We start from the raw sequence: 27,266 nt of genomic DNA on the forward strand, positions 1-27,266 counted from the left end.
AAACAAATGCGTTGGCCGGGAATCGAACCCGGGTCAACTGCTTGGAAGGCAGCTATGCTCACCACTATACCACCAACGCAAGTGCCCGACTCCAGCTTTTAGCCATCTGAAAAGAATGCTTGAAATGCACAAGTCACTGATAGGGCAAAAGGAGCTGAAGCCATCTTTGTTTGTATCCCGTCATGTACGAGAGAGTGCTGTCTTTCCATGCGGGCTAAAGAAATCTGGAGCTGCGACGCAGAAAGCGCAAAGTCCGCAAGTACAGAACGTGGTGAGGCGCGCTTCGTTCTACCGCCCATTGGCTGGTGGCCAGTTTTACTCTTGACACTCCAATACAGCTCTGTTGTGAGCAGAAAAGAATGCTGGAAGTACATGAGTCACTGACAGGGCCAAAGTGGCTGAAGCCCAAGGTTTGGATCCCATCATGTCATGAGAGTGCTGTCTTTCCATGCTGGCTGAAAAAAAATGTGAAGTTGCGACACAGGAAGCGCAAAGGCTGCAAACACGGTCCACGAGAAAGCACGCTTTGCTCCAATGCACATTGGTGTGTGGTCAGATTTAGTCTGCTATTGAAACTGCAGTGCAGCTCTGCTGTGAGCAGAGCACCCAAAAATACAGGTCACTCGGAAAGGTTCCCCTCCACGGAAATCTTTAGTAAAAGGCGAAAGATTTATGCGTCTATGAAGAGAAACTCGAGTTGTGTGCCCACGCGCTTGAGCATGTGCGCTCCCTGTGGTAAACCACTATACTCACAAAGGGTAATCTAGGGTGCCGATAAGATTTTCATCTCCCCCTCACTCCAAATGGGAGGAGTAAAAGTTAAAAAGTCTCTTCCATCATCCATTCTCGCCTGCCACACAGGAGGCCTGGCTCTGATTCCCGGGCAAATGCAGGAACAGAGTTCTTTTAAGTAAGGGGTGTGTGTTTGCATGTGTGTGGGATTCTTTAAAATGAGCCTTGAAGGCCAAGCCTGATTTGCTAGAAGGAGCTCCAAACTTTGCATATTGACCCAACCCCCCTTTCCCTGGATTTGACGTGTAACAGTTACGCACCATTACTAAATCCAGGGCAATGTGAAGGCCGAAGTTCTCCCAGCCGAGCATTGGTGGTTCAGTGGTAGAATTCTCGCCTGCCACGCGGGAGACCCGGGTCCGATTCCCGGCCAATGCAGGAACGGAGTCCTTTTAATTAAGTTGTGTGTGTGCTTGCATGTGTGTAAGGTTCTTTAAAATGAAGCCTGATTTACTTGAAGGAGCTCCAACCTTTGCATACCGACCCACCCCCGTTCCCTGCCGAATCTTTTCAGAAACTCATTAGTCCGTCTATATTCGTCAAATGCCTATAAAACTTGTTCACTTTATCTATAGGTTGACGAAGTTTAGCAGTGGGCAATATACTCGTAAATGCGGTGTTAATTCCAAACGTTCTCCCTCCTTTCCGAGCATTGGTGGTTCAGTGGTAGAATTCTAGCAGTGGGCGATATGATCCACGTAAATGTGATGTTACTGCCACATGATTTCCCATCCTTTTTTTTCATGTTCCCATTATGAAAAGTAAAAAAAATAGTAATAATAGTAAAGTGGTCCAAATGAGGACCCCCTGTAATGTGTAGCATTCAAGATATTGGGAGACTCAATAAGATCAAGGCAGGTTGATTTGTTTTTTTTCATGGAGTAGTGGCTCCTTATGCTGATGTCGGTGAAGTCAAGGCGGCTGGGGGCGAAGAACACTGGGTACGGCTCCTCGTTAGTATAGTGGACAGTATCTCCGCCTGTCACGCGGAAGACCGGGGTTCGATTCCCCGACGGGGAGACCCAGCTCTTTGCTGCTGCTGAACGACTCATCCAAAAGATTTTGGTGCTGACAGAGGTCACAGAAGGAGTTCTGCTTCAACGTCAACCAGAGCCAAAACAAATGCGTTGGCCGGGAATCGAACCCGGGTCAACTGCTTGGAAGGCAGCTATGCTCACCACTATACCACCAACGCAAGTGCCCGACTCCAGCTTTTAGCCATCTGAAAAGAATGCTTGAAATGCACAAGTCACTGATAGGGCAAAAGGAGCTGAAGCCATCTTTGTTTGTATCCCGTCATGTACGAGAGAGTGCTGTCTTTCCATTCGGGCTAAAGAAATCTGGAGCTGCGACGCAGAAAGCGCAAAGTCCGCAAGTACAGAACGTGGTGAGGCGCGCTTCGTTCCACCGCCCATTGGCTGGTGGCCAGTTTTACTCTTGACACTCCAATACAGCTCTGTTGTGAGCAGAAAAGAATGCTGGAAGTACATGAGTCACTGACAGGGCCAAAGTGGCTGAAGCCCAAGGTTTGGATCCCATCATGTCATGAGAGTGCTGTCTTTCCATGCTGGCTGAAAAAAAATGTGAAGTTGCGACACAGGAAGCGCAAAGGCTGCAAACACGGTCCACGAGAAAGCACGCTTTGCTCCAATGCACATTGGTGTGTGGTCAGATTTAGTCTGCTATTGAAACTGCAGTGCAGCTCTGCTGTGAGCAGAGCACCCAAAAATACAGGTCACTCGGAAAGGTTCCCCTCCACGGAAATCTTTAGTAAAAGGCGAAAGATTTATGCGTCTATGAAGAGAAACTCGAGTTGTGTGCCCACGCGCTTGAGCATGTGCGCTCCCTGTGGTAAACCACTATACTCACAAAGGGTAATCTAGGGTGCCGATAAGATTTTCATCTCCCCCTCACTCCAAATGGGAGGAGTAAAAGTTAAAAAGTCTCTTCCATCATCCATTCTCGCCTGCCACACAGGAGGCCTGGCTCTGATTCCCGGGCAAATGCAGGAACAGAGTTCTTTTAAGTAAGGGGTGTGTGTTTGCATGTGTGTGGGATTCTTTAAAATGAGCCTTGAAGGCCAAGCCTGATTTGCTAGAAGGAGCTCCAAACTTTGCATATTGACCCAACCCCCCTTTCCCTGGATTTGACGTGTAACAGTTACGCACCATTACTAAATCCAGGGCAATGTGAAGGCCGAAGTTCTCCCAGCCGAGCATTGGTGGTTCAGTGGTAGAATTCTCGCCTGCCACGCGGGAGACCCGGGTCCGATTCCCGGCCAATGCAGGAACGGAGTCCTTTTAATTAAGTTGTGTGTGTGCTTGCATGTGTGTAAGGTTCTTTAAAATGAAGCCTGATTTACTTGAAGGAGCTCCAACCTTTGCATACCGACCCACCCCCGTTCCCTGCCGAATCTTTTCAGAAACTCATTAGTCCGTCTATATTCGTCAAATGCCTATAAAACTTGTTCACTTTATCTATAGGTTGACGAAGTTTAGCAGTGGGCAATATACTCGTAAATGCTGTGTTAATTCCAAACGTTCTCCCTCCTTTCCGAGCATTGGTGGTTCAGTGGTAGAATTCTAGCAGTGGGCGATATGATCCACGTAAATGCGATGTTACTGCCACATGATTTCCCATCCTTTTTTTTCATGTTCCCATTATGAAAAGTAAAAAAAATAGTAATAATAGTAAAGTGGTCCAAATGAGGACCCCCTGTAATGTGTAGCATTCAAGATATTGGGAGACTCAATAAGATCAAGGCAGGTTGATTTGTTTTTTTCATGGAGTAGTGGCTCCTTATGCTGATGTCGGTGAAGTCAAGGCGGCTGGGGGCGAAGAACACTGGGTACGGCTCCTCGTTAGTATAGTGGACAGTATCTCCGCCTGTCACGCGGAAGACCGGGGTTCGATTCCCCGACGGGGAGACCCAGCTCTTTGCTGCTGCTGAACGACTCATCCAAAAGATTTTGGTGCTGACAGAGGTCACAGAAGGAGTTCTGCTTCAACGTCAACCAGAGCCAAAACAAATGCGTTGGCCGGGAATCGAACCCGGGTCAACTGCTTGGAAGCCAGCTATGCTCACCACTATACCACCAACGCAAGTGTCCGACTCCAGCTTTTAGCCATCTGAAAAGAATGCTTGAAATGCACAAGTCACTGATAGGGCAAAAGGAGCTGAAGCCATCTTTGTTTGTATCCCGTCATGTACGAGAGAGTGCTGTCTTTCCATGCGGGCTAAAGAAATCTGGAGCTGCGACGCAGAAAGCGCAAAGTCCGCAAGTACAGAACGTGGTGAGGCGCGCTTCGTTCCACCGCCCATTGGCTGGTGGCCAGTTTTACTCTTGACACTCCAATACAGCTCTGTTGTGAGCAGAAAAGAATGCTGGAAGTACATGAGTCACTGACAGGGCCAAAGTGGCTGAAGCCCAAGGTTTGGATCCCATCATGTCATGAGAGTGCTGTCTTTCCATGCTGGCTGAAAAAAAATGTGAAGTTGCGACACAGGAAGCGCAAAGGCTGCAAACACGGTCCACGAGAAAGCACGCTTTGCTCCAATGCACATTGGTGTGTGGTCAGATTTAGTCTGCTATTGAAACTGCAGTGCAGCTCTGCTGTGAGCAGAGCACCCAAAAATACAGGTCACTCGGAAAGGTTCCCCTCCACGGAAATCTTTAGTAAAAGGCGAAAGATTTATGCGTCTATGAAGAGAAACTCGAGTTGTGTGCCCACGCGCTTGAGCATGTGCGCTCCCTGTGGTAAACCACTATACTCACAAAGGGTAATCTAGGGTGCCGATAAGATTTTCATCTCCCCCTCACTCCAAATGGGAGGAGTAAAAGTTAAAAAGTCTCTTCCATCATCCATTCTCGCCTGCCACACAGGAGGCCTGGCTCTGATTCCCGGGCAAATGCAGGAACAGAGTTCTTTTAAGTAAGGGGTGTGTGTTTGCATGTGTGTGGGATTCTTTAAAATGAGCCTTGAAGGCCAAGCCTGATTTGCTAGAAGGAGCTCCAAACTTTGCATATTGACCCAACCCCCCTTTCCCTGGATTTGACGTGTAACAGTTACGCACCATTACTAAATCCAGGGCAATGTGAAGGCCGAAGTTCTCCCAGCCGAGCATTGGTGGTTCAGTGGTAGAATTCTCGCCTGCCACGCGGGAGACCCGGGTCCGATTCCCGGCCAATGCAGGAACGGAGTCCTTTTAATTAAGTTGTGTGTGTGCTTGCATGTGTGTAAGGTTCTTTAAAATGAAGCCTGATTTACTTGAAGGAGCTCCAACCTTTGCATACCGACCCACCCCCGTTCCCTGCCGAATCTTTTCAGAAACTCATTAGTCCGTCTATATTCGTCAAATGCCTATAAAACTTGTTCACTTTATCTATAGGTTGACGAAGTTTAGCAGTGGGCAATATACTCGTAAATGCGGTGTTAATTCCAAACGTTCTCCCTCCTTTCCGAGCATTGGTGGTTCAGTGGTAGAATTCTAGCAGTGGGCGATATGATCCACGTAAATGCGATGTTACTGCCACATGATTTCCCATCCTTTTTTTTCATGTTCCCATTATGAAAAGTAAAAAAAATAGTAATAATAGTAAAGTGGTCCAAATGAGGACCCCCCTGTAATGTGTAGCATTCAAGATATTGGGAGACTCAATAAGATCAAGGCAGGTTGATTTGTTTTTTTTCATGGAGTAGTGGCTCCTTATGCTGATGTCGGTGAAGTCAAGGCGGCTGGGGGCGAAGAACACTGGGTACGGCTCCTCGTTAGTATAGTGGACAGTATCTCCGCCTGTCACGCGGAAGACCGGGGTTCGATTCCCCGACGGGGAGACCCAGCTCTTTGCTGCTGCTGAACGACTCATCCAAAAGATTTTGGTGCTGACAGAGGTCACAGAAGGAGTTCTGCTTCAACGTCAACCAGAGCCAAAACAAATGCGTTGGCCGGGAATCGAACCCGGGTCAACTGCTTGGAAGCCAGCTATGCTCACCACTATACCACCAACGCAAGTGTCCGACTCCAGCTTTTAGCCATCTGAAAAGAATGCTTGAAATGCACAAGTCACTGATAGGGCAAAAGGAGCTGAAGCCATCTTTGTTTGTATCCCGTCATGTACGAGAGAGTGCTGTCTTTCCATGCGGGCTAAAGAAATCTGGAGCTGCGACGCAGAAAGCGCAAAGTCCGCAAGTACAGAACGTGGTGAGGCGCGCTTCGTTCCACCGCCCATTGGCTGGTGGCCAGTTTTACTCTTGACACTCCAATACAGCTCTGTTGTGAGCAGAAAAGAATGCTGGAAGTACATGAGTCACTGACAGGGCCAAAGTGGCTGAAGCCCAAGGTTTGGATCCCATCATGTCATGAGAGTGCTGTCTTTCCATGCTGGCTGAAAAAAAATGTGAAGTTGCGACACAGGAAGCGCAAAGGCTGCAAACACGGTCCACGAGAAAGCACGCTTTGCTCCAATGCACATTGGTGTGTGGTCAGATTTAGTCTGCTATTGAAACTGCAGTGCAGCTCTGCTGTGAGCAGAGCACCCAAAAATACAGGTCACTCGGAAAGGTTCCCCTCCATGGAAATCTTTAGTAAAAGGCGAAAGATTTATGCGTCTATGAAGAGAAACTCGAGTTGTGTGCCCACGCGCTTGAGCATGTGCGCTCCCTGTGGTAAACCACTATACTCACAAAGGGTAATCTAGGGTGCCGATAAGATTTTCATCTCCCCCTCACTCCAAATGGGAGGAGTAAAAGTTAAAAAGTCTCTTCCATCATCCATTCTCGCCTGCCACACAGGAGGCCTGGCTCTGATTCCCGGGCAAATGCAGGAACAGAGTTCTTTTAAGTAAGGGGTGTGTGTTTGCATGTGTGTGGGATTCTTTAAAATGAGCCTTGAAGGCCAAGCCTGATTTGCTAGAAGGAGCTCCAAACTTTGCATATTGACCCAACCCCCCTTTCCCTGGATTTGACGTGTAACAGTTACGCACCATTACTAAATCCAGGGCAATGTGAAGGCCGAAGTTCTCCCAGCCGAGCATTGGTGGTTCAGTGGTAGAATTCTCGCCTGCCACGCGGGAGACCCGGGTCCGATTCCCGGCCAATGCAGGAACGGAGTCCTTTTAATTAAGTTGTGTGTGTGCTTGCATGTGTGTAAGGTTCTTTAAAATGAAGCCTGATTTACTTGAAGGAGCTCCAACCTTTGCATACCGACCCACCCCCGTTCCCTGCCGAATCTTTTCAGAAACTCATTAGTCCGTCTATATTCGTCAAATGCCTATAAAACTTGTTCACTTTATCTATAGGTTGACGAAGTTTAGCAGTGGGCAATATACTCGTAAATGCTGTGTTAATTCCAAACGTTCTCCCTCCTTTCCGAGCATTGGTGGTTCAGTGGTAGAATTCTAGCAGTGGGCGATATGATCCACGTAAATGCGATGTTACTGCCACATGATTTCCCATCCTTTTTTTTCATGTTCCCATTATGAAAAGTAAAAAAAATAGTAATAATAGTAAAGTGGTCCAAATGAGGACCCCCTGTAATGTGTAGCATTCAAGATATTGGGAGACTCAATAAGATCAAGGCAGGTTGATTTGTTTTTTTCATGGAGTAGTGGCTCCTTATGCTGATGTCGGTGAAGTCAAGGCGGCTGGGGGCGAAGAACACTGGGTACGGCTCCTCGTTAGTATAGTGGACAGTATCTCCGCCTGTCACGCGGAAGACCGGGGTTCGATTCCCCGACGGGGAGACCCAGCTCTTTGCTGCTGCTGAACGACTCATCCAAAAGATTTTGGTGCTGACAGAGGTCACAGAAGGAGTTCTGCTTCAACGTCAACCAGAGCCAAAACAAATGCGTTGGCCGGGAATCGAACCCGGGTCAACTGCTTGGAAGCCAGCTATGCTCACCACTATACCACCAACGCAAGTGTCCGACTCCAGCTTTTAGCCATCTGAAAAGAATGCTTGAAATGCACAAGTCACTGATAGGGCAAAAGGAGCTGAAGCCATCTTTGTTTGTATCCCGTCATGTACGAGAGAGTGCTGTCTTTCCATGCGGGCTAAAGAAATCTGGAGCTGCGACGCAGAAAGCGCAAAGTCCGCAAGTACAGAACGTGGTGAGGCGCGCTTCGTTCCACCGCCCATTGGCTGGTGGCCAGTTTTACTCTTGACACTCCAATACAGCTCTGTTGTGAGCAGAAAAGAATGCTGGAAGTACATGAGTCACTGACAGGGCCAAAGTGGCTGAAGCCCAAGGTTTGGATCCCATCATGTCATGAGAGTGCTGTCTTTCCATGCTGGCTGAAAAAAAATGTGAAGTTGCGACACAGGAAGCGCAAAGGCTGCAAACACGGTCCACGAGAAAGCACGCTTTGCTCCAATGCACATTGGTGTGTGGTCAGATTTAGTCTGCTATTGAAACTGCAGTGCAGCTCTGCTGTGAGCAGAGCACCCAAAAATACAGGTCACTCGGAAAGGTTCCCCTCCACGGAAATCTTTAGTAAAAGGCGAAAGATTTATGCGTCTATGAAGAGAAACTCGAGTTGTGTGCCCACGCGCTTGAGCATGTGCGCTCCCTGTGGTAAACCACTATACTCACAAAGGGTAATCTAGGGTGCCGATAAGATTTTCATCTCCCCCTCACTCCAAATGGGAGGAGTAAAAGTTAAAAAGTCTCTTCCATCATCCATTCTCGCCTGCCACACAGGAGGCCTGGCTCTGATTCCCGGGCAAATGCAGGAACAGAGTTCTTTTAAGTAAGGGGTGTGTGTTTGCATGTGTGTGGGATTCTTTAAAATGAGCCTTGAAGGCCAAGCCTGATTTGCTAGAAGGAGCTCCAAACTTTGCATATTGACCCAACCCCCCTTTCCCTGGATTTGACGTGTAACAGTTACGCACCATTACTAAATCCAGGGCAATGTGAAGGCCGAAGTTCTCCCAGCCGAGCATTGGTGGTTCAGTGGTAGAATTCTCGCCTGCCACGCGGGAGACCCGGGTCCGATTCCCGGCCAATGCAGGAACGGAGTCCTTTTAATTAAGTTGTGTGTGTGCTTGCATGTGTGTAAGGTTCTTTAAAATGAAGCCTGATTTACTTGAAGGAGCTCCAACCTTTGCATACCGACCCACCCCCGTTCCCTGCCGAATCTTTTCAGAAACTCATTAGTCCGTCTATATTCGTCAAATGCCTATAAAACTTGTTCACTTTATCTATAGGTTGACGAAGTTTAGCAGTGGGCAATATACTCGTAAATGCGGTGTTAATTCCAAACGTTCTCCCTCCTTTCCGAGCATTGGTGGTTCAGTGGTAGAATTCTAGCAGTGGGCGATATGATCCACGTAAATGCGATGTTACTGCCACATGATTTCCCATCCTTTTTTTTCATGTCCCCATTATGAAAAGTAAAAAAAATAGTAATAATAGTAAAGTGGTCCAAATGAGGACCCCCTGTAATGTGTAGCATTCAAGATATTGGGAGACTCAATAAGATCAAGGCAGGTTGATTTGTTTTTTTTCATGGAGTAGTGGCTCCTTATGCTGATGTCGGTGAAGTCAAGGCGGCTGGGGGCGAAGAACACTGGGTACGGCTCCTCGTTAGTATAGTGGACAGTATCTCCGCCTGTCACGCGGAAGACCGGGGTTCGATTCCCCGACGGGGAGACCCAGCTCTTTGCTGCTGCTGAACGACTCATCCAAAAGATTTTGGTGCTGACAGAGGTCACAGAAGGAGTTCTGCTTCAACGTCAACCAGAGCCAAAACAAATGCGTTGGCCGGGAATCGAACCCGGGTCAACTGCTTGGAAGGCAGCTATGCTCACCACTATACCACCAACGCAAGTGCCCGACTCCAGCTTTTAGCCATCTGAAAAGAATGCTTGAAATGCACAAGTCACTGATAGGGCAAAAGGAGCTGAAGCCATCTTTGTTTGTATCCCGTCATGTACGAGAGAGTGCTGTCTTTCCATGCGGGCTAAAGAAATCTGGAGCTGCGACGCAGAAAGCGCAAAGTCCGCAAGTACAGAACGTGGTGAGGCGCGCTTCGTTCTACCGCCCATTGGCTGGTGGCCAGTTTTACTCTTGACACTCCAATACAGCTCTGTTGTGAGCAGAAAAGAATGCTGGAAGTACATGAGTCACTGACAGGGCCAAAGTGGCTGAAGCCCAAGGTTTGGATCCCATCATGTCATGAGAGTGCTGTCTTTCCATGCTGGCTGAAAAAAAATGTGAAGTTGCGACACAGGAAGCGCAAAGGCTGCAAACACGGTCCACGAGAAAGCACGCTTTGCTCCAATGCACATTGGTGTGTGGTCAGATTTAGTCTGCTATTGAAACTGCAGTGCAGCTCTGCTGTGAGCAGAGCACCCAAAAATACAGGTCACTCGGAAAGGTTCCCCTCCACGGAAATCTTTAGTAAAAGGCGAAAGATTTATGCGTCTATGAAGAGAAACTCGAGTTGTGTGCCCACGCGCTTGAGCATGTGCGCTCCCTGTGGTAAACCACTATACTCACAAAGGGTAATCTAGGGTGCCGATAAGATTTTCATCTCCCCCTCACTCCAAATGGGAGGAGTAAAAGTTAAAAAGTCTCTTCCATCATCCATTCTCGCCTGCCACACAGGAGGCCTGGCTCTGATTCCCGGGCAAATGCAGGATCCAAAAATGCTTTGCATCCAAAAGATTTTGGTGCTGACAGAGGTCACAGAAGGAGTTCTGCTTCAACGTCAACCAGAGCCAAAACAAATGCGTTGGCCGGGAATCGAACCCGGGTCAACTGCTTGGAAGGCAGCTATGCTCACCACTATACCACCAACGCAAGTGCCCGACTCCAGCTTTTAGCCATCTGAAAAGAATGCTTGAAATGCACAAGTCACTGATAGGGCAAAAGGAGCTGAAGCCATCTTTGTTTGTATCCCGTCATGTACGAGAGAGTGCTGTCTTTCCATGCGGGCTAAAGAAATCTGGAGCTGCGACGCAGAAAGCGCAAAGTCCGCAAGTACAGAACGTGGTGAGGCGCGCTTCGTTCTACCGCCCATTGGCTGGTGGCCAGTTTTACTCTTGACACTCCAATACAGCTCTGTTGTGAGCAGAAAAGAATGCTGGAAGTACATGAGTCACTGACAGGGCCAAAGTGGCTGAAGCCCAAGGTTTGGATCCCATCATGTCATGAGAGTGCTGTCTTTCCATGCTGGCTGAAAAAAAATGTGAAGTTGCGACACAGGAAGCGCAAAGGCTGCAAACACGGTCCACGAGAAAGCACGCTTTGCTCCAATGCACATTGGTGTGTGGTCAGATTTAGTCTGCTATTGAAACTGCAGTGCAGCTCTGCTGTGAGCAGAGCACCCAAAAATACAGGTCACTCGGAAAGGTTCCCCTCCACGGAAATCTTTAGTAAAAGGCGAAAGATTTATGCGTCTATGAAGAGAAACTCGAGTTGTGTGCCCACGCGCTTGAGCATGTGCGCTCCCTGTGGTAAACCACTATACTCACAAAGGGTAATCTAGGGTGCCGATAAGATTTTCATCTCCCCCTCACTCCAAATGGGAGGAGTAAAAGTTAAAAAGTCTCTTCCATCATCCATTCTCGCCTGCCACACAGGAGGCCTGGCTCTGATTCCCGGGCAAATGCAGGAACAGAGTTCTTTTAAGTAAGGGGTGTGTGTTTGCATGTGTGTGGGATTCTTTAAAATGAGCCTTGAAGGCCAAGCCTGATTTGCTAGAAGGAGCTCCAAACTTTGCATATTGACCCAACCCCCCTTTCCCTGGATTTGACGTGTAACAGTTACGCACCATTACTAAATCCAGGGCAATGTGAAGGCCGAAGTTCTCCCAGCCGAGCATTGGTGGTTCAGTGGTAGAATTCTCGCCTGCCACGCGGGAGACCCGGGTCCGATTCCCGGCCAATGCAGGAACGGAGTCCTTTTAATTAAGTTGTGTGTGTGCTTGCATGTGTGTAAGGTTCTTTAAAATGAAGCCTGATTTACTTGAAGGAGCTCCAACCTTTGCATACCGACCCACCCCCGTTCCCTGCCGAATCTTTTCAGAAACTCATTAGTCCGTCTATATTCGTCAAATGCCTATAAAACTTGTTCACTTTATCTATAGGTTGACGAAGTTTAGCAGTGGGCAATATACTCGTAAATGCGGTGTTAATTCCAAACGTTCTCCCTCCTTTCCGAGCATTGGTGGTTCAGTGGTAGAATTCTAGCAGTGGGCGATATGATCCACGTAAATGTGATGTTACTGCCACATGATTTCCCATCCTTTTTTTTCATGTTCCCATTATGAAAAGTAAAAAAAATAGTAATAATAGTAAAGTGGTCCAAATGAGGACCCCCTGTAATGTGTAGCATTCAAGATATTGGGAGACTCAATAAGATCAAGGCAGGTTGATTTGTTTTTTTTCATGGAGTAGTGGCTCCTTATGCTGATGTCGGTGAAGTCAAGGCGGCTGGGGGCGAAGAACACTGGGTACGGCTCCTCGTTAGTATAGTGGACAGTATCTCCGCCTGTCACGCGGAAGACCGGGGTTCGATTCCCCGACGGGGAGACCCAGCTCTTTGCTGCTGCTGAACGACTCATCCAAAAGATTTTGGTGCTGACAGAGGTCACAGAAGGAGTTCTGCTTCAACGTCAACCAGAGCCAAAACAAATGCGTTGGCCGGGAATCGAACCCGGGTCAACTGCTTGGAAGGCAGCTATGCTCACCACTATACCACCAACGCAAGTGCCCGACTCCAGCTTTTAGCCATCTGAAAAGAATGCTTGAAATGCACAAGTCACTGATAGGGCAAAAGGAGCTGAAGCCATCTTTGTTTGTATCCCGTCATGTACGAGAGAGTGCTGTCTTTCCATTCGGGCTAAAGAAATCTGGAGCTGCGACGCAGAAAGCGCAAAGTCCGCAAGTACAGAACGTGGTGAGGCGCGCTTCGTTCCACCGCCCATTGGCTGGTGGCCAGTTTTACTCTTGACACTCCAATACAGCTCTGTTGTGAGCAGAAAAGAATGCTGGAAGTACATGAGTCACTGACAGGGCCAAAGTGGCTGAAGCCCAAGGTTTGGATCCCATCATGTCATGAGAGTGCTGTCTTTCCATGCTGGCTGAAAAAAAATGTGAAGTTGCGACACAGGAAGCGCAAAGGCTGCAAACACGGTCCACGAGAAAGCACGCTTTGCTCCAATGCACATTGGTGTGTGGTCAGATTTAGTCTGCTATTGAAACTGCAGTGCAGCTCTGCTGTGAGCAGAGCACCCAAAAATACAGGTCACTCGGAAAGGTTCCCCTCCACGGAAATCTTTAGTAAAAGGCGAAAGATTTATGCGTCTATGAAGAGAAACTCGAGTTGTGTGCCCACGCGCTTGAGCATGTGCGCTCCCTGTGGTAAACCACTATACTCACAAAGGGTAATCTAGGGTGCCGATAAGATTTTCATCTCCCCCTCACTCCAAATGGGAGGAGTAAAAGTTAAAAAGTCTCTTCCATCATCCATTCTCGCCTGCCACACAGGAGGCCTGGCTCTGATTCCCGGGCAAATGCAGGAACAGAGTTCTTTTAAGTAAGGGGTGTGTGTTTGCATGTGTGTGGGATTCTTTAAAATGAGCCTTGAAGGCCAAGCCTGATTTGCTAGAAGGAGCTCCAAACTTTGCATATTGACCCAACCCCCCTTTCCCTGGATTTGACGTGTAACAGTTACGCACCATTACTAAATCCAGGGCAATGTGAAGGCCGAAGTTCTCCCAGCCGAGCATTGGTGGTTCAGTGGTAGAATTCTCGCCTGCCACGCGGGAGACCCGGGTCCGATTCCCGGCCAATGCAGGAACGGAGTCCTTTTAATTAAGTTGTGTGTGTGCTTGCATGTGTGTAAGGTTCTTTAAAATGAAGCCTGATTTACTTGAAGGAGCTCCAACCTTTGCATACCGACCCACCCCCGTTCCCTGCCGAATCTTTTCAGAAACTCATTAGTCCGTCTATATTCGTCAAATGCCTATAAAACTTGTTCACTTTATCTATAGGTTGACGAAGTTTAGCAGTGGGCAATATACTCGTAAATGCTGTGTTAATTCCAAACGTTCTCCCTCCTTTCCGAGCATTGGTGGTTCAGTGGTAGAATTCTAGCAGTGGGCGATATGATCCACGTAAATGCGATGTTACTGCCACATGATTTCCCATCCTTTTTTTTCATGTTCCCATTATGAAAAGTAAAAAAAATAGTAATAATAGTAAAGTGGTCCAAATGAGGACCCCCTGTAATGTGTAGCATTCAAGATATTGGGAGACTCAATAAGATCAAGGCAGGTTGATTTGTTTTTTTCATGGAGTAGTGGCTCCTTATGCTGATGTCGGTGAAGTCAAGGCGGCTGGGGGCGAAGAACACTGGGTACGGCTCCTCGTTAGTATAGTGGACAGTATCTCCGCCTGTCACGCGGAAGACCGGGGTTCGATTCCCCGACGGGGAGACCCAGCTCTTTGCTGCTGCTGAACGACTCATCCAAAAGATTTTGGTGCTGACAGAGGTCACAGAAGGAGTTCTGCTTCAACGTCAACCAGAGCCAAAACAAATGCGTTGGCCGGGAATCGAACCCGGGTCAACTGCTTGGAAGCCAGCTATGCTCACCACTATACCACCAACGCAAGTGTCCGACTCCAGCTTTTAGCCATCTGAAAAGAATGCTTGAAATGCACAAGTCACTGATAGGGCAAAAGGAGCTGAAGCCATCTTTGTTTGTATCCCGTCATGTACGAGAGAGTGCTGTCTTTCCATGCGGGCTAAAGAAATCTGGAGCTGCGACGCAGAAAGCGCAAAGTCCGCAAGTACAGAACGTGGTGAGGCGCGCTTCGTTCCACCGCCCATTGGCTGGTGGCCAGTTTTACTCTTGACACTCCAATACAGCTCTGTTGTGAGCAGAAAAGAATGCTGGAAGTACATGAGTCACTGACAGGGCCAAAGTGGCTGAAGCCCAAGGTTTGGATCCCATCATGTCATGAGAGTGCTGTCTTTCCATGCTGGCTGAAAAAAAATGTGAAGTTGCGACACAGGAAGCGCAAAGGCTGCAAACACGGTCCACGAGAAAGCACGCTTTGCTCCAATGCACATTGGTGTGTGGTCAGATTTAGTCTGCTATTGAAACTGCAGTGCAGCTCTGCTGTGAGCAGAGCACCCAAAAATACAGGTCACTCGGAAAGGTTCCCCTCCACGGAAATCTTTAGTAAAAGGCGAAAGATTTATGCGTCTATGAAGAGAAACTCGAGTTGTGTGCCCACGCGCTTGAGCATGTGCGCTCCCTGTGGTAAACCACTATACTCACAAAGGGTAATCTAGGGTGCCGATAAGATTTTCATCTCCCCCTCACTCCAAATGGGAGGAGTAAAAGTTAAAAAGTCTCTTCCATCATCCATTCTCGCCTGCCACACAGGAGGCCTGGCTCTGATTCCCGGGCAAATGCAGGAACAGAGTTCTTTTAAGTAAGGGGTGTGTGTTTGCATGTGTGTGGGATTCTTTAAAATGAGCCTTGAAGGCCAAGCCTGATTTGCTAGAAGGAGCTCCAAACTTTGCATATTGACCCAACCCCCCTTTCCCTGGATTTGACGTGTAACAGTTACGCACCATTACTAAATCCAGGGCAATGTGAAGGCCGAAGTTCTCCCAGCCGAGCATTGGTGGTTCAGTGGTAGAATTCTCGCCTGCCACGCGGGAGACCCGGGTCCGATTCCCGGCCAATGCAGGAACGGAGTCCTTTTAATTAAGTTGTGTGTGTGCTTGCATGTGTGTAAGGTTCTTTAAAATGAAGCCTGATTTACTTGAAGGAGCTCCAACCTTTGCATACCGACCCACCCCCGTTCCCTGCCGAATCTTTTCAGAAACTCATTAGTCCGTCTATATTCGTCAAATGCCTATAAAACTTGTTCACTTTATCTATAGGTTGACGAAGTTTAGCAGTGGGCAATATACTCGTAAATGCGGTGTTAATTCCAAACGTTCTCCCTCCTTTCCGAGCATTGGTGGTTCAGTGGTAGAATTCTAGCAGTGGGCGATATGATCCACGTAAATGCGATGTTACTGCCACATGATTTCCCATCCTTTTTTTTCATGTTCCCATTATGAAAAGTAAAAAAAATAGTAATAATAGTAAAGTGGTCCAAATGAGGACCCCCCTGTAATGTGTAGCATTCAAGATATTGGGAGACTCAATAAGATCAAGGCAGGTTGATTTGTTTTTTTTCATGGAGTAGTGGCTCCTTATGCTGATGTCGGTGAAGTCAAGGCGGCTGGGGGCGAAGAACACTGGGTACGGCTCCTCGTTAGTATAGTGGACAGTATCTCCGCCTGTCACGCGGAAGACCGGGGTTCGATTCCCCGACGGGGAGACCCAGCTCTTTGCTGCTGCTGAACGACTCATCCAAAAGATTTTGGTGCTGACAGAGGTCACAGAAGGAGTTCTGCTTCAACGTCAACCAGAGCCAAAACAAATGCGTTGGCCGGGAATCGAACCCGGGTCAACTGCTTGGAAGCCAGCTATGCTCACCACTATACCACCAACGCAAGTGTCCGACTCCAGCTTTTAGCCATCTGAAAAGAATGCTTGAAATGCACAAGTCACTGATAGGGCAAAAGGAGCTGAAGCCATCTTTGTTTGTATCCCGTCATGTACGAGAGAGTGCTGTCTTTCCATGCGGGCTAAAGAAATCTGGAGCTGCGACGCAGAAAGCGCAAAGTCCGCAAGTACAGAACGTGGTGAGGCGCGCTTCGTTCCACCGCCCATTGGCTGGTGGCCAGTTTTACTCTTGACACTCCAATACAGCTCTGTTGTGAGCAGAAAAGAATGCTGGAAGTACATGAGTCACTGACAGGGCCAAAGTGGCTGAAGCCCAAGGTTTGGATCCCATCATGTCATGAGAGTGCTGTCTTTCCATGCTGGCTGAAAAAAAATGTGAAGTTGCGACACAGGAAGCGCAAAGGCTGCAAACACGGTCCACGAGAAAGCACGCTTTGCTCCAATGCACATTGGTGTGTGGTCAGATTTAGTCTGCTATTGAAACTGCAGTGCAGCTCTGCTGTGAGCAGAGCACCCAAAAATACAGGTCACTCGGAAAGGTTCCCCTCCATGGAAATCTTTAGTAAAAGGCGAAAGATTTATGCGTCTATGAAGAGAAACTCGAGTTGTGTGCCCACGCGCTTGAGCATGTGCGCTCCCTGTGGTAAACCACTATACTCACAAAGGGTAATCTAGGGTGCCGATAAGATTTTCATCTCCCCCTCACTCCAAATGGGAGGAGTAAAAGTTAAAAAGTCTCTTCCATCATCCATTCTCGCCTGCCACACAGGAGGCCTGGCTCTGATTCCCGGGCAAATGCAGGAACAGAGTTCTTTTAAGTAAGGGGTGTGTGTTTGCATGTGTGTGGGATTCTTTAAAATGAGCCTTGAAGGCCAAGCCTGATTTGCTAGAAGGAGCTCCAAACTTTGCATATTGACCCAACCCCCCTTTCCCTGGATTTGACGTGTAACAGTTACGCACCATTACTAAATCCAGGGCAATGTGAAGGCCGAAGTTCTCCCAGCCGAGCATTGGTGGTTCAGTGGTAGAATTCTCGCCTGCCACGCGGGAGACCCGGGTCCGATTCCCGGCCAATGCAGGAACGGAGTCCTTTTAATTAAGTTGTGTGTGTGCTTGCATGTGTGTAAGGTTCTTTAAAATGAAGCCTGATTTACTTGAAGGAGCTCCAACCTTTGCATACCGACCCACCCCCGTTCCCTGCCGAATCTTTTCAGAAACTCATTAGTCCGTCTATATTCGTCAAATGCCTATAAAACTTGTTCACTTTATCTATAGGTTGACGAAGTTTAGCAGTGGGCAATATACTCGTAAATGCTGTGTTAATTCCAAACGTTCTCCCTCCTTTCCGAGCATTGGTGGTTCAGTGGTAGAATTCTAGCAGTGGGCGATATGATCCACGTAAATGCGATGTTACTGCCACATGATTTCCCATCCTTTTTTTTCATGTTCCCATTATGAAAAGTAAAAAAAATAGTAATAATAGTAAAGTGGTCCAAATGAGGACCCCCTGTAATGTGTAGCATTCAAGATATTGGGAGACTCAATAAGATCAAGGCAGGTTGATTTGTTTTTTTCATGGAGTAGTGGCTCCTTATGCTGATGTCGGTGAAGTCAAGGCGGCTGGGGGCGAAGAACACTGGGTACGGCTCCTCGTTAGTATAGTGGACAGTATCTCCGCCTGTCACGCGGAAGACCGGGGTTCGATTCCCCGACGGGGAGACCCAGCTCTTTGCTGCTGCTGAACGACTCATCCAAAAGATTTTGGTGCTGACAGAGGTCACAGAAGGAGTTCTGCTTCAACGTCAACCAGAGCCAAAACAAATGCGTTGGCCGGGAATCGAACCCGGGTCAACTGCTTGGAAGCCAGCTATGCTCACCACTATACCACCAACGCAAGTGTCCGACTCCAGCTTTTAGCCATCTGAAAAGAATGCTTGAAATGCACAAGTCACTGATAGGGCAAAAGGAGCTGAAGCCATCTTTGTTTGTATCCCGTCATGTACGAGAGAGTGCTGTCTTTCCATGCGGGCTAAAGAAATCTGGAGCTGCGACGCAGAAAGCGCAAAGTCCGCAAGTACAGAACGTGGTGAGGCGCGCTTCGTTCCACCGCCCATTGGCTGGTGGCCAGTTTTACTCTTGACACTCCAATACAGCTCTGTTGTGAGCAGAAAAGAATGCTGGAAGTACATGAGTCACTGACAGGGCCAAAGTGGCTGAAGCCCAAGGTTTGGATCCCATCATGTCATGAGAGTGCTGTCTTTCCATGCTGGCTGAAAAAAAATGTGAAGTTGCGACACAGGAAGCGCAAAGGCTGCAAACACGGTCCACGAGAAAGCACGCTTTGCTCCAATGCACATTGGTGTGTGGTCAGATTTAGTCTGCTATTGAAACTGCAGTGCAGCTCTGCTGTGAGCAGAGCACCCAAAAATACAGGTCACTCGGAAAGGTTCCCCTCCACGGAAATCTTTAGTAAAAGGCGAAAGATTTATGCGTCTATGAAGAGAAACTCGAGTTGTGTGCCCACGCGCTTGAGCATGTGCGCTCCCTGTGGTAAACCACTATACTCACAAAGGGTAATCTAGGGTGCCGATAAGATTTTCATCTCCCCCTCACTCCAAATGGGAGGAGTAAAAGTTAAAAAGTCTCTTCCATCATCCATTCTCGCCTGCCACACAGGAGGCCTGGCTCTGATTCCCGGGCAAATGCAGGAACAGAGTTCTTTTAAGTAAGGGGTGTGTGTTTGCATGTGTGTGGGATTCTTTAAAATGAGCCTTGAAGGCCAAGCCTGATTTGCTAGAAGGAGCTCCAAACTTTGCATATTGACCCAACCCCCCTTTCCCTGGATTTGACGTGTAACAGTTACGCACCATTACTAAATCCAGGGCAATGTGAAGGCCGAAGTTCTCCCAGCCGAGCATTGGTGGTTCAGTGGTAGAATTCTCGCCTGCCACGCGGGAGACCCGGGTCCGATTCCCGGCCAATGCAGGAACGGAGTCCTTTTAATTAAGTTGTGTGTGTGCTTGCATGTGTGTAAGGTTCTTTAAAATGAAGCCTGATTTACTTGAAGGAGCTCCAACCTTTGCATACCGACCCACCCCCGTTCCCTGCCGAATCTTTTCAGAAACTCATTAGTCCGTCTATATTCGTCAAATGCCTATAAAACTTGTTCACTTTATCTATAGGTTGACGAAGTTTAGCAGTGGGCAATATACTCGTAAATGCGGTGTTAATTCCAAACGTTCTCCCTCCTTTCCGAGCATTGGTGGTTCAGTGGTAGAATTCTAGCAGTGGGCGATATGATCCACGTAAATGCGATGTTACTGCCACATGATTTCCCATCCTTTTTTTTCATGTTCCCATTATGAAAAGTAAAAAAAATAGTAATAATAGTAAAGTGGTCCAAATGAGGACCCCCCTGTAATGTGTAGCATTCAAGATATTGGGAGACTCAATAAGATCAAGGCAGGTTGATTTGTTTTTTTTCATGGAGTAGTGGCTCCTTATGCTGATGTCGGTGAAGTCAAGGCGGCTGGGGGCGAAGAACACTGGGTACGGCTCCTCGTTAGTATAGTGGACAGTATCTCCGCCTGTCACGCGGAAGACCGGGGTTCGATTCCCCGACGGGGAGACCCAGCTCTTTGCTGCTGCTGAACGACTCATCCAAAAGATTTTGGTGCTGACAGAGGTCACAGAAGGAGTTCTGCTTCAACGTCAACCAGAGCCAAAACAAATGCGTTGGCCGGGAATCGAACCCGGGTCAACTGCTTGGAAGCCAGCTATGCTCACCACTATACCACCAACGCAAGTGTCCGACTCCAGCTTTTAGCCATCTGAAAAGAATGCTTGAAATGCACAAGTCACTGATAGGGCAAAAGGAGCTGAAGCCATCTTTGTTTGTATCCCGTCATGTACGAGAGAGTGCTGTCTTTCCATGCGGGCTAAAGAAATCTGGAGCTGCGACGCAGAAAGCGCAAAGTCCGCAAGTACAGAACGTGGTGAGGCGCGCTTCGTTCCACCGCCCATTGGCTGGTGGCCAGTTTTACTCTTGACACTCCAATACAGCTCTGTTGTGAGCAGAAAAGAATGCTGGAAGTACATGAGTCACTGACAGGGCCAAAGTGGCTGAAGCCCAAGGTTTGGATCCCATCATGTCATGAGAGTGCTGTCTTTCCATGCTGGCTGAAAAAAAATGTGAAGTTGCGACACAGGAAGCGCAAAGGCTGCAAACACGGTCCACGAGAAAGCACGCTTTGCTCCAATGCACATTGGTGTGTGGTCAGATTTAGTCTGCTATTGAAACTGCAGTGCAGCTCTGCTGTGAGCAGAGCACCCAAAAATACAGGTCACTCGGAAAGGTTCCCCTCCATGGAAATCTTTAGTAAAAGGCGAAAGATTTATGCGTCTATGAAGAGAAACTCGAGTTGTGTGCCCACGCGCTTGAGCATGTGCGCTCCCTGTGGTAAACCACTATACTCACAAAGGGTAATCTAGGGTGCCGATAAGATTTTCATCTCCCCCTCACTCCAAATGGGAGGAGTAAAAGTTAAAAAGTCTCTTCCATCATCCATTCTCGCCTGCCACACAGGAGGCCTGGCTCTGATTCCCGGGCAAATGCAGGAACAGAGTTCTTTTAAGTAAGGGGTGTGTGTTTGCATGTGTGTGGGATTCTTTAAAATGAGCCTTGAAGGCCAAGCCTGATTTGCTAGAAGGAGCTCCAAACTTTGCATATTGACCCAACCCCCCTTTCCCTGGATTTGACGTGTAACAGTTACGCACCATTACTAAATCCAGGGCAATGTGAAGGCCGAAGTTCTCCCAGCCGAGCATTGGTGGTTCAGTGGTAGAATTCTCGCCTGCCACGCGGGAGACCCGGGTCCGATTCCCGGCCAATGCAGGAACGGAGTCCTTTTAATTAAGTTGTGTGTGTGCTTGCATGTGTGTAAGGTTCTTTAAAATGAAGCCTGATTTACTTGAAGGAGCTCCAACCTTTGCATACCGACCCACCCCCGTTTCCTGCCGAATCTTTTCAGAAACTCATTAGTCCGTCTATATTCGTCAAATGCCTATAAAACTTGTTCACTTTATCTATAGGTTGACGAAGTTTAGCAGTGGGCAATATACTCGTAAATGCGGTGTTAATTCCAAACGTTCTCCCTCCTTTCCGAGCATTGGTGGTTCAGTGGTAGAATTCTAGCAGTGGGCGATATGATCCACGTAAATGCGATGTTACTGCCACATGATTTCCCATCCTTTTTTTTCATGTTCCCATTATGAAAAGTAAAAAAAATAGTAATAATAGTAAAGTGGTCCAAATGAGGACCCCCTGTAATGTGTAGCATTCAAGATATTGGGAGACTCAATAAGATCAAGGCAGGTTGATTTGTTTTTTTTTCATGGAGTAGTGGCTCCTTATGCTGATGTCGGTGAAGTCAAGGTGGCTGGGGGCGAAGAACACTGGGTACAGCTCCTCGTTAGTATAGTGGACAGTATCTCCGCCTGTCACGCGGAAGACCGGGGTTCGATTCCCCGACGGGGAGACCCAGCTCTTTGCTGCTGCTGAACGACTCATCCAAAAGATTTTGGTGCTGACAGAGGTCACAGAAGGAGTTCTGCTTCAACGTCAACCAGAGCCAAAACAAATGCGTTGGCCGGGAATCGAACCCGGGTCAACTGCTTGGAAGGCAGCTATGCTCACCACTATACCACCAACGCAAGTGCCCGACTCCAGCTTTTAGCCATCTGAAAAGAATGCTTGAAATGCACAAGTCACTGATAGGGCAAAAGGAGCTGAAGCCATCTTTGTTTGTATCCCGTCATGTACGAGAGAGTGCTGTCTTTCCATGCGGGCTAAAGAAATCTGGAGCTGCGACGCAGAAAGCGCAAAGTCCGCAAGTACAGAACGTGGTGAGGCGCGCTTCGTTCTACCGCCCATTGGCTGGTGGCCAGTTTTACTCTTGACACTCCAATACAGCTCTGTTGTGAGCAGAAAAGAATGCTGGAAGTACATGAGTCACTGACAGGGCCAAAGTGGCTGAAGCCCAAGGTTTGGATCCCATCATGTCATGAGAGTGCTGTCTTTCCATGCTGGCTGAAAAAAAATGTGAAGTTGCGACACAGGAAGCGCAAAGGCTGCAAACACGGTCCACGAGAAAGCACGCTTTGCTCCAATGCACATTGGTGTGTGGTCAGATTTGGTCTGCTATTGAAACTGCAGTGCAGCTCTGCTGTGAGCAGAGCACCCAAAAATACAGGTCACTCGGAAAGGTTCCCCTCCACGGAAATCTTTAGTAAAAGGCGAAAGATTTATGCGTCTATGAAGAGAAACTCGAGTTGTGTGCCCACGCGCTTGAGCATGTGCGCTCCCTGTGGTAAACCACTATACTCACAAAGGGTAATCTAGGGTGCCGATAAGATTTTCATCTCCCCCTCACTCCAAATGGGAGGAGTAAAAGTTAAAAAGTCTCTTCCATCATCCATTCTCGCCTGCCACACAGGAGGCCTGGCTCTGATTCCCGGGCAAATGCAGGAACAGAGTTCTTTTAAGTAAGGGGTGTGTGTTTGCATGTGTGTGGGATTCTTTAAAATGAGCCTTGAAGGCCAAGCCTGATTTGCTAGAAGGAGCTCCAAACTTTGCATATTGACCCAACCCCCCTTTCCCTGGATTTGACGTGTAACAGTTACGCACCATTACTAAATCCAGGGCAATGTGAAGGCCGAAGTTCTCCCAGCCGAGCATTGGTGGTTCAGTGGTAGAATTCTCGCCTGCCACGCGGGAGACCCGGGTCCGATTCCCGGCCAATGCAGGAACGGAGTCCTTTTAATTAAGTTGTGTGTGTGCTTGCATGTGTGTAAGGTTCTTTAAAATGAAGCCTGATTTACTTGAAGGAGCTCCAACCTTTGCATACCGACCCACCCCCGTTCCCTGCCGAATCTTTTCAGAAACTCATTAGTCCGTCTATATTCGTCAAATGCCTATAAAACTTGTTCACTTTATCTATAGGTTGACGAAGTTTAGCAGTGGGCAATATACTCGTCAATGCGGTGTTAATTCCAAACGTTCTCCCTCCTTTCCGAGCATTGGTGGTTCAGTGGTAGAATTCTAGCAGTGGGCGATATGATCCACGTAAATGTGATGTTACTGCCACATGATTTCCCATCCTTTTTTTTCATGTTCCCATTATGAAAAGTAAAAAAAATAGTAATAATAGTAAAGTGGTCCAAATGAGGACCCCCTGTAATGTGTAGCATTCAAGATATTGGGAGACTCAATAAGATCAAGGCAGGTTGATTTGTTTTTTTTCATGGAGTAGTGGCTCCTTATGCTGATGTCGGTGAAGTCAAGGCGGCTGGGGGCGAAGAACACTGGGTACGGCTCCTCGTTAGTATAGTGGACAGTATCTCCGCCTGTCACGCGGAAGACCGGGGTTCGATTCCCCGACGGGGAGACCCAGCTCTTTGCTGCTGCTGAACGACTCATCCAAAAGATTTTGGTGCTGACAGAGGTCACAGAAGGAGTTCTGCTTCAACGTCAACCAGAGCCAAAACAAATGCGTTGGCCGGGAATCGAACCCGGGTCAACTGCTTGGAAGCCAGCTATGCTCACCACTATACCACCAACGCAAGTGTCCGACTCCAGCTTTTAGCCATCTGAAAAGAATGCTTGAAATGCACAAGTCACTGATAGGGCAAAAGGAGCTGAAGCCATCTTTGTTTGTATCCCGTCATGTACGAGAGAGTGCTGTCTTTCCATGCGGGCTAAAGAAATCTGGAGCTGCGACGCAGAAAGCGCAAAGTCCGCAAGTACAGAACGTGGTGAGGCGCGCTTCGTTCCACCGCCCATTGGCTGGTGGCCAGTTTTACTCTTGACACTCCAATACAGCTCTGTTGTGAGCAGAAAAGAATGCTGGAAGTACATGAGTCACTGACAGGGCCAAAGTGGCTGAAGCCCAAGGTTTGGATCCCATCATGTCATGAGAGTGCTGTCTTTCCATGCTGGCTGAAAAAAAATGTGAAGTTGCGACACAGGAAGCGCAAAGGCTGCAAACACGGTCCACGAGAAAGCACGCTTTGCTCCAATGCACATTGGTGTGTGGTCAGATTTAGTCTGCTATTGAAACTGCAGTGCAGCTCTGCTGTGAGCAGAGCACCCAAAAATACAGGTCACTCGGAAAGGTTCCCCTCCACGGAAATCTTTAGTAAAAGGCGAAAGATTTATGCGTCTATGAAGAGAAACTCGAGTTGTGTGCCCACGCGCTTGAGCATGTGCGCTCCCTGTGGTAAACCACTATACTCACAAAGGGTAATCTAGGGTGCCGATAAGATTTTCATCTCCCCCTCACTCCAAATGGGAGGAGTAAAAGTTAAAAAGTCTCTTCCATCATCCATTCTCGCCTGCCACACAGGAGGCCTGGCTCTGATTCCCGGGCAAATGCAGGAACAGAGTTCTTTTAAGTAAGGGGTGTGTGTTTGCATGTGTGTGGGATTCTTTAAAATGAGCCTTGAAGGCCAAGCCTGATTTGCTAGAAGGAGCTCCAAACTTTGCATATTGACCCAACCCCCCTTTCCCTGGATTTGACGTGTAACAGTTACGCACCATTACTAAATCCAGGGCAATGTGAAGGCCGAAGTTCTCCCAGCCGAGCATTGGTGGTTCAGTGGTAGAATTCTCGCCTGCCACGCGGGAGACCCGGGTCCGATTCCCGGCCAATGCAGGAACGGAGTCCTTTTAATTAAGTTGTGTGTGTGCTTGCATGTGTGTAAGGTTCTTTAAAATGAAGCCTGATTTACTTGAAGGAGCTCCAACCTTTGCATACCGACCCACCCCCGTTTCCTGCCGAATCTTTTCAGAAACTCATTAGTCCGTCTATATTCGTCAAATGCCTATAAAACTTGTTCACTTTATCTATAGGTTGACGAAGTTTAGCAGTGGGCAATATACTCGTAAATGCGGTGTTAATTCCAAACGTTCTCCCTCCTTTCCGAGCATTGGTGGTTCAGTGGTAGAATTCTAGCAGTGGGCGATATGATCCACGTAAATGCGATGTTACTGCCACATGATTTCCCATCCTTTTTTTTCATGTTCCCATTATGAAAAGTAAAAAAAATAGTAATAATAGTAAAGTGGTCCAAATGAGGACCCCCTGTAATGTGTAGCATTCAAGATATTGGGAGACTCAATAAGATCAAGGCAGGTTGATTTGTTTTTTTTTCATGGAGTAGTGGCTCCTTATGCTGATGTCGGTGAAGTCAAGGTGGCTGGGGGCGAAGAACACTGGGTACAGCTCCTCGTTAGTATAGTGGACAGTATCTCCGCCTGTCACGCGGAAGACCGGGGTTCGATTCCCCGACGGGGAGACCCAGCTCTTTGCTGCTGCTGAACGACTCATCCAAAAGATTTTGGTGCTGACAGAGGTCACAGAAGGAGTTCTGCTTCAACGTCAACCAGAGCCAAAACAAATGCGTTGGCCGGGAATCGAACCCGGGTCAACTGCTTGGAAGGCAGCTATGCTCACCACTATACCACCAACGCAAGTGCCCGACTCCAGCTTTTAGCCATCTGAAAAGAATGCTTGAAATGCACAAGTCACTGATAGGGCAAAAGGAGCTGAAGCCATCTTTGTTTGTATCCCGTCATGTACGAGAGAGTGCTGTCTTTCCATGCGGGCTAAAGAAATCTGGAGCTGCGACGCAGAAAGCGCAAAGTCCGCAAGTACAGAACGTGGTGAGGCGCGCTTCGTTCTACCGCCCATTGGCTGGTGGCCAGTTTTACTCTTGACACTCCAATACAGCTCTGTTGTGAGCAGAAAAGAATGCTGGAAGTACATGAGTCACTGACAGGGCCAAAGTGGCTGAAGCCCAAGGTTTGGATCCCATCATGTCATGAGAGTGCTGTCTTTCCATGCTGGCTGAAAAAAAATGTGAAGTTGCGACACAGGAAGCGCAAAGGCTGCAAACACGGTCCACGAGAAAGCACGCTTTGCTCCAATGCACATTGGTGTGTGGTCAGATTTAGTCTGCTATTGAAACTGCAGTGCAGCTCTGCTGTGAGCAGAGCACCCAAAAATACAGGTCACTCGGAAAGGTTCCCCTCCACGGAAATCTTTAGTAAAAGGCGAAAGATTTATGCGTCTATGAAGAGAAACTCGAGTTGTGTGCCCACGCGCTTGAGCATGTGCGCTCCCTGTGGTAAACCACTATACTCACAAAGGGTAATCTAGGGTGCCGATAAGATTTTCATCTCCCCCTCACTCCAAATGGGAGGAGTAAAAGTTAAAAAGTCTCTTCCATCATCCATTCTCGCCTGCCACACAGGAGGCCTGGCTCTGATTCCCGGGCAAATGCAGGAACAGAGTTCTTTTAAGTAAGGGGTGTGTGTTTGCATGTGTGTGGGATTCTTTAAAATGAGCCTTGAAGGCCAAGCCTGATTTGCTAGAAGGAGCTCCAAACTTTGCATATTGACCCAACCCCCCTTTCCCTGGATTTGACGTGTAACAGTTACGCACCATTACTAAATCCAGGGCAATGTGAAGGCCGAAGTTCTCCCAGCCGAGCATTGGTGGTTCAGTGGTAGAATTCTCGCCTGCCACGCGGGAGACCCGGGTCCGATTCCCGGCCAATGCAGGAACGGAGTCCTTTTAATTAAGTTGTGTGTGTGCTTGCATGTGTGTAAGGTTCTTTAAAATGAAGCCTGATTTACTTGAAGGAGCTCCAACCTTTGCATACCGACCCACCCCCGTTCCCTGCCGAATCTTTTCAGAAACTCATTAGTCCGTCTATATTCGTCAAATGCCTATAAAACTTGTTCACTTTATCTATAGGTTGACGAAGTTTAGCAGTGGGCAATATACTCGTAAATGCGGTGTTAATTCCAAACGTTCTCCCTCCTTTCCGAGCATTGGTGGTTCAGTGGTAGAATTCTAGCAGTGGGCGATATG

At 48.0% G+C, this 27,266-nt stretch overlaps 49 non-coding genes across 49 annotated transcripts; 27 read left to right on the forward strand and 22 right to left on the reverse strand.

Annotated features, from left to right (window-relative positions):
* Positions 1-7: 7 nt before the first annotated feature.
* trnag-ucc (transfer RNA glycine (anticodon UCC)) lies at positions 8-79 on the reverse strand. The gene has a single exon. It is a non-coding gene; the product is annotated as a tRNA-Gly (tRNA).
* A 505-nt stretch (positions 80-584) lies between these two features.
* LOC141287030 (U5 spliceosomal RNA) lies at positions 585-700 on the reverse strand. Its single transcript, XR_012339393.1, has one exon. It is a non-coding gene; the product is annotated as a U5 spliceosomal RNA (small nuclear RNA).
* Positions 701-1,099: 399 nt separating this feature from the next.
* trnag-gcc (transfer RNA glycine (anticodon GCC)) lies at positions 1,100-1,170 on the forward strand. Its single transcript has one exon. It is a non-coding gene; the product is annotated as a tRNA-Gly (tRNA).
* Positions 1,171-1,740: 570 nt separating this feature from the next.
* Positions 1,741-1,812, forward strand: trnad-guc (transfer RNA aspartic acid (anticodon GUC)). Its single transcript has one exon. It is a non-coding gene; the product is annotated as a tRNA-Asp (tRNA).
* Positions 1,813-1,915: 103 nt separating this feature from the next.
* trnag-ucc (transfer RNA glycine (anticodon UCC)) lies at positions 1,916-1,987 on the reverse strand. The gene has a single exon. It is a non-coding gene; the product is annotated as a tRNA-Gly (tRNA).
* Positions 1,988-2,492: 505 nt separating this feature from the next.
* On the reverse strand, positions 2,493-2,608 carry LOC141287035 (U5 spliceosomal RNA). The gene has a single exon (XR_012339394.1). It is a non-coding gene; the product is annotated as a U5 spliceosomal RNA (small nuclear RNA).
* A 399-nt stretch (positions 2,609-3,007) lies between these two features.
* trnag-gcc (transfer RNA glycine (anticodon GCC)) lies at positions 3,008-3,078 on the forward strand. The gene has a single exon. It is a non-coding gene; the product is annotated as a tRNA-Gly (tRNA).
* A 569-nt stretch (positions 3,079-3,647) lies between these two features.
* Positions 3,648-3,719, forward strand: trnad-guc (transfer RNA aspartic acid (anticodon GUC)). Its single transcript has one exon. It is a non-coding gene; the product is annotated as a tRNA-Asp (tRNA).
* A 680-nt stretch (positions 3,720-4,399) lies between these two features.
* On the reverse strand, positions 4,400-4,515 carry LOC141287043 (U5 spliceosomal RNA). Its single transcript, XR_012339395.1, has one exon. It is a non-coding gene; the product is annotated as a U5 spliceosomal RNA (small nuclear RNA).
* Positions 4,516-4,914: 399 nt separating this feature from the next.
* trnag-gcc (transfer RNA glycine (anticodon GCC)) lies at positions 4,915-4,985 on the forward strand. The gene has a single exon. It is a non-coding gene; the product is annotated as a tRNA-Gly (tRNA).
* Positions 4,986-5,556: 571 nt separating this feature from the next.
* On the forward strand, positions 5,557-5,628 carry trnad-guc (transfer RNA aspartic acid (anticodon GUC)). The gene has a single exon. It is a non-coding gene; the product is annotated as a tRNA-Asp (tRNA).
* Positions 5,629-6,308: 680 nt separating this feature from the next.
* Positions 6,309-6,424, reverse strand: LOC141288943 (U5 spliceosomal RNA). Its single transcript, XR_012339776.1, has one exon. It is a non-coding gene; the product is annotated as a U5 spliceosomal RNA (small nuclear RNA).
* A 399-nt stretch (positions 6,425-6,823) lies between these two features.
* On the forward strand, positions 6,824-6,894 carry trnag-gcc (transfer RNA glycine (anticodon GCC)). The gene has a single exon. It is a non-coding gene; the product is annotated as a tRNA-Gly (tRNA).
* A 569-nt stretch (positions 6,895-7,463) lies between these two features.
* On the forward strand, positions 7,464-7,535 carry trnad-guc (transfer RNA aspartic acid (anticodon GUC)). Its single transcript has one exon. It is a non-coding gene; the product is annotated as a tRNA-Asp (tRNA).
* A 680-nt stretch (positions 7,536-8,215) lies between these two features.
* On the reverse strand, positions 8,216-8,331 carry LOC141287058 (U5 spliceosomal RNA). The gene has a single exon (XR_012339397.1). It is a non-coding gene; the product is annotated as a U5 spliceosomal RNA (small nuclear RNA).
* A 399-nt stretch (positions 8,332-8,730) lies between these two features.
* trnag-gcc (transfer RNA glycine (anticodon GCC)) lies at positions 8,731-8,801 on the forward strand. Its single transcript has one exon. It is a non-coding gene; the product is annotated as a tRNA-Gly (tRNA).
* A 570-nt stretch (positions 8,802-9,371) lies between these two features.
* trnad-guc (transfer RNA aspartic acid (anticodon GUC)) lies at positions 9,372-9,443 on the forward strand. Its single transcript has one exon. It is a non-coding gene; the product is annotated as a tRNA-Asp (tRNA).
* A 103-nt stretch (positions 9,444-9,546) lies between these two features.
* Positions 9,547-9,618, reverse strand: trnag-ucc (transfer RNA glycine (anticodon UCC)). Its single transcript has one exon. It is a non-coding gene; the product is annotated as a tRNA-Gly (tRNA).
* Positions 9,619-10,123: 505 nt separating this feature from the next.
* On the reverse strand, positions 10,124-10,239 carry LOC141287063 (U5 spliceosomal RNA). Its single transcript, XR_012339398.1, has one exon. It is a non-coding gene; the product is annotated as a U5 spliceosomal RNA (small nuclear RNA).
* Positions 10,240-10,523: 284 nt separating this feature from the next.
* On the reverse strand, positions 10,524-10,595 carry trnag-ucc (transfer RNA glycine (anticodon UCC)). The gene has a single exon. It is a non-coding gene; the product is annotated as a tRNA-Gly (tRNA).
* Positions 10,596-11,100: 505 nt separating this feature from the next.
* Positions 11,101-11,216, reverse strand: LOC141287070 (U5 spliceosomal RNA). The gene has a single exon (XR_012339399.1). It is a non-coding gene; the product is annotated as a U5 spliceosomal RNA (small nuclear RNA).
* A 399-nt stretch (positions 11,217-11,615) lies between these two features.
* Positions 11,616-11,686, forward strand: trnag-gcc (transfer RNA glycine (anticodon GCC)). Its single transcript has one exon. It is a non-coding gene; the product is annotated as a tRNA-Gly (tRNA).
* Positions 11,687-12,256: 570 nt separating this feature from the next.
* trnad-guc (transfer RNA aspartic acid (anticodon GUC)) lies at positions 12,257-12,328 on the forward strand. The gene has a single exon. It is a non-coding gene; the product is annotated as a tRNA-Asp (tRNA).
* Positions 12,329-12,431: 103 nt separating this feature from the next.
* Positions 12,432-12,503, reverse strand: trnag-ucc (transfer RNA glycine (anticodon UCC)). Its single transcript has one exon. It is a non-coding gene; the product is annotated as a tRNA-Gly (tRNA).
* Positions 12,504-13,008: 505 nt separating this feature from the next.
* On the reverse strand, positions 13,009-13,124 carry LOC141287078 (U5 spliceosomal RNA). Its single transcript, XR_012339401.1, has one exon. It is a non-coding gene; the product is annotated as a U5 spliceosomal RNA (small nuclear RNA).
* Positions 13,125-13,523: 399 nt separating this feature from the next.
* Positions 13,524-13,594, forward strand: trnag-gcc (transfer RNA glycine (anticodon GCC)). Its single transcript has one exon. It is a non-coding gene; the product is annotated as a tRNA-Gly (tRNA).
* A 569-nt stretch (positions 13,595-14,163) lies between these two features.
* On the forward strand, positions 14,164-14,235 carry trnad-guc (transfer RNA aspartic acid (anticodon GUC)). The gene has a single exon. It is a non-coding gene; the product is annotated as a tRNA-Asp (tRNA).
* Positions 14,236-14,915: 680 nt separating this feature from the next.
* Positions 14,916-15,031, reverse strand: LOC141287085 (U5 spliceosomal RNA). The gene has a single exon (XR_012339402.1). It is a non-coding gene; the product is annotated as a U5 spliceosomal RNA (small nuclear RNA).
* A 399-nt stretch (positions 15,032-15,430) lies between these two features.
* On the forward strand, positions 15,431-15,501 carry trnag-gcc (transfer RNA glycine (anticodon GCC)). The gene has a single exon. It is a non-coding gene; the product is annotated as a tRNA-Gly (tRNA).
* A 571-nt stretch (positions 15,502-16,072) lies between these two features.
* On the forward strand, positions 16,073-16,144 carry trnad-guc (transfer RNA aspartic acid (anticodon GUC)). Its single transcript has one exon. It is a non-coding gene; the product is annotated as a tRNA-Asp (tRNA).
* A 680-nt stretch (positions 16,145-16,824) lies between these two features.
* LOC141288959 (U5 spliceosomal RNA) lies at positions 16,825-16,940 on the reverse strand. Its single transcript, XR_012339778.1, has one exon. It is a non-coding gene; the product is annotated as a U5 spliceosomal RNA (small nuclear RNA).
* Positions 16,941-17,339: 399 nt separating this feature from the next.
* On the forward strand, positions 17,340-17,410 carry trnag-gcc (transfer RNA glycine (anticodon GCC)). The gene has a single exon. It is a non-coding gene; the product is annotated as a tRNA-Gly (tRNA).
* A 569-nt stretch (positions 17,411-17,979) lies between these two features.
* trnad-guc (transfer RNA aspartic acid (anticodon GUC)) lies at positions 17,980-18,051 on the forward strand. Its single transcript has one exon. It is a non-coding gene; the product is annotated as a tRNA-Asp (tRNA).
* A 680-nt stretch (positions 18,052-18,731) lies between these two features.
* On the reverse strand, positions 18,732-18,847 carry LOC141287094 (U5 spliceosomal RNA). The gene has a single exon (XR_012339403.1). It is a non-coding gene; the product is annotated as a U5 spliceosomal RNA (small nuclear RNA).
* A 399-nt stretch (positions 18,848-19,246) lies between these two features.
* Positions 19,247-19,317, forward strand: trnag-gcc (transfer RNA glycine (anticodon GCC)). Its single transcript has one exon. It is a non-coding gene; the product is annotated as a tRNA-Gly (tRNA).
* A 571-nt stretch (positions 19,318-19,888) lies between these two features.
* On the forward strand, positions 19,889-19,960 carry trnad-guc (transfer RNA aspartic acid (anticodon GUC)). The gene has a single exon. It is a non-coding gene; the product is annotated as a tRNA-Asp (tRNA).
* Positions 19,961-20,640: 680 nt separating this feature from the next.
* LOC141288967 (U5 spliceosomal RNA) lies at positions 20,641-20,756 on the reverse strand. Its single transcript, XR_012339779.1, has one exon. It is a non-coding gene; the product is annotated as a U5 spliceosomal RNA (small nuclear RNA).
* A 399-nt stretch (positions 20,757-21,155) lies between these two features.
* On the forward strand, positions 21,156-21,226 carry trnag-gcc (transfer RNA glycine (anticodon GCC)). Its single transcript has one exon. It is a non-coding gene; the product is annotated as a tRNA-Gly (tRNA).
* Positions 21,227-21,797: 571 nt separating this feature from the next.
* On the forward strand, positions 21,798-21,869 carry trnad-guc (transfer RNA aspartic acid (anticodon GUC)). Its single transcript has one exon. It is a non-coding gene; the product is annotated as a tRNA-Asp (tRNA).
* Positions 21,870-21,972: 103 nt separating this feature from the next.
* trnag-ucc (transfer RNA glycine (anticodon UCC)) lies at positions 21,973-22,044 on the reverse strand. The gene has a single exon. It is a non-coding gene; the product is annotated as a tRNA-Gly (tRNA).
* A 505-nt stretch (positions 22,045-22,549) lies between these two features.
* LOC141287101 (U5 spliceosomal RNA) lies at positions 22,550-22,665 on the reverse strand. Its single transcript, XR_012339404.1, has one exon. It is a non-coding gene; the product is annotated as a U5 spliceosomal RNA (small nuclear RNA).
* A 399-nt stretch (positions 22,666-23,064) lies between these two features.
* Positions 23,065-23,135, forward strand: trnag-gcc (transfer RNA glycine (anticodon GCC)). Its single transcript has one exon. It is a non-coding gene; the product is annotated as a tRNA-Gly (tRNA).
* A 570-nt stretch (positions 23,136-23,705) lies between these two features.
* Positions 23,706-23,777, forward strand: trnad-guc (transfer RNA aspartic acid (anticodon GUC)). The gene has a single exon. It is a non-coding gene; the product is annotated as a tRNA-Asp (tRNA).
* A 680-nt stretch (positions 23,778-24,457) lies between these two features.
* LOC141287108 (U5 spliceosomal RNA) lies at positions 24,458-24,573 on the reverse strand. Its single transcript, XR_012339406.1, has one exon. It is a non-coding gene; the product is annotated as a U5 spliceosomal RNA (small nuclear RNA).
* A 399-nt stretch (positions 24,574-24,972) lies between these two features.
* Positions 24,973-25,043, forward strand: trnag-gcc (transfer RNA glycine (anticodon GCC)). Its single transcript has one exon. It is a non-coding gene; the product is annotated as a tRNA-Gly (tRNA).
* Positions 25,044-25,614: 571 nt separating this feature from the next.
* trnad-guc (transfer RNA aspartic acid (anticodon GUC)) lies at positions 25,615-25,686 on the forward strand. Its single transcript has one exon. It is a non-coding gene; the product is annotated as a tRNA-Asp (tRNA).
* A 103-nt stretch (positions 25,687-25,789) lies between these two features.
* On the reverse strand, positions 25,790-25,861 carry trnag-ucc (transfer RNA glycine (anticodon UCC)). The gene has a single exon. It is a non-coding gene; the product is annotated as a tRNA-Gly (tRNA).
* A 505-nt stretch (positions 25,862-26,366) lies between these two features.
* LOC141287115 (U5 spliceosomal RNA) lies at positions 26,367-26,482 on the reverse strand. The gene has a single exon (XR_012339407.1). It is a non-coding gene; the product is annotated as a U5 spliceosomal RNA (small nuclear RNA).
* A 399-nt stretch (positions 26,483-26,881) lies between these two features.
* trnag-gcc (transfer RNA glycine (anticodon GCC)) lies at positions 26,882-26,952 on the forward strand. The gene has a single exon. It is a non-coding gene; the product is annotated as a tRNA-Gly (tRNA).
* Positions 26,953-27,266: the final 314 nt, after the last annotated feature.

Source organism: Garra rufa, chromosome 1 (genome assembly GCF_049309525.1).
Source record: "Garra rufa chromosome 1, GarRuf1.0, whole genome shotgun sequence".
Taxonomy (NCBI): Eukaryota; Metazoa; Chordata; class Actinopteri; order Cypriniformes; family Cyprinidae; genus Garra; species Garra rufa.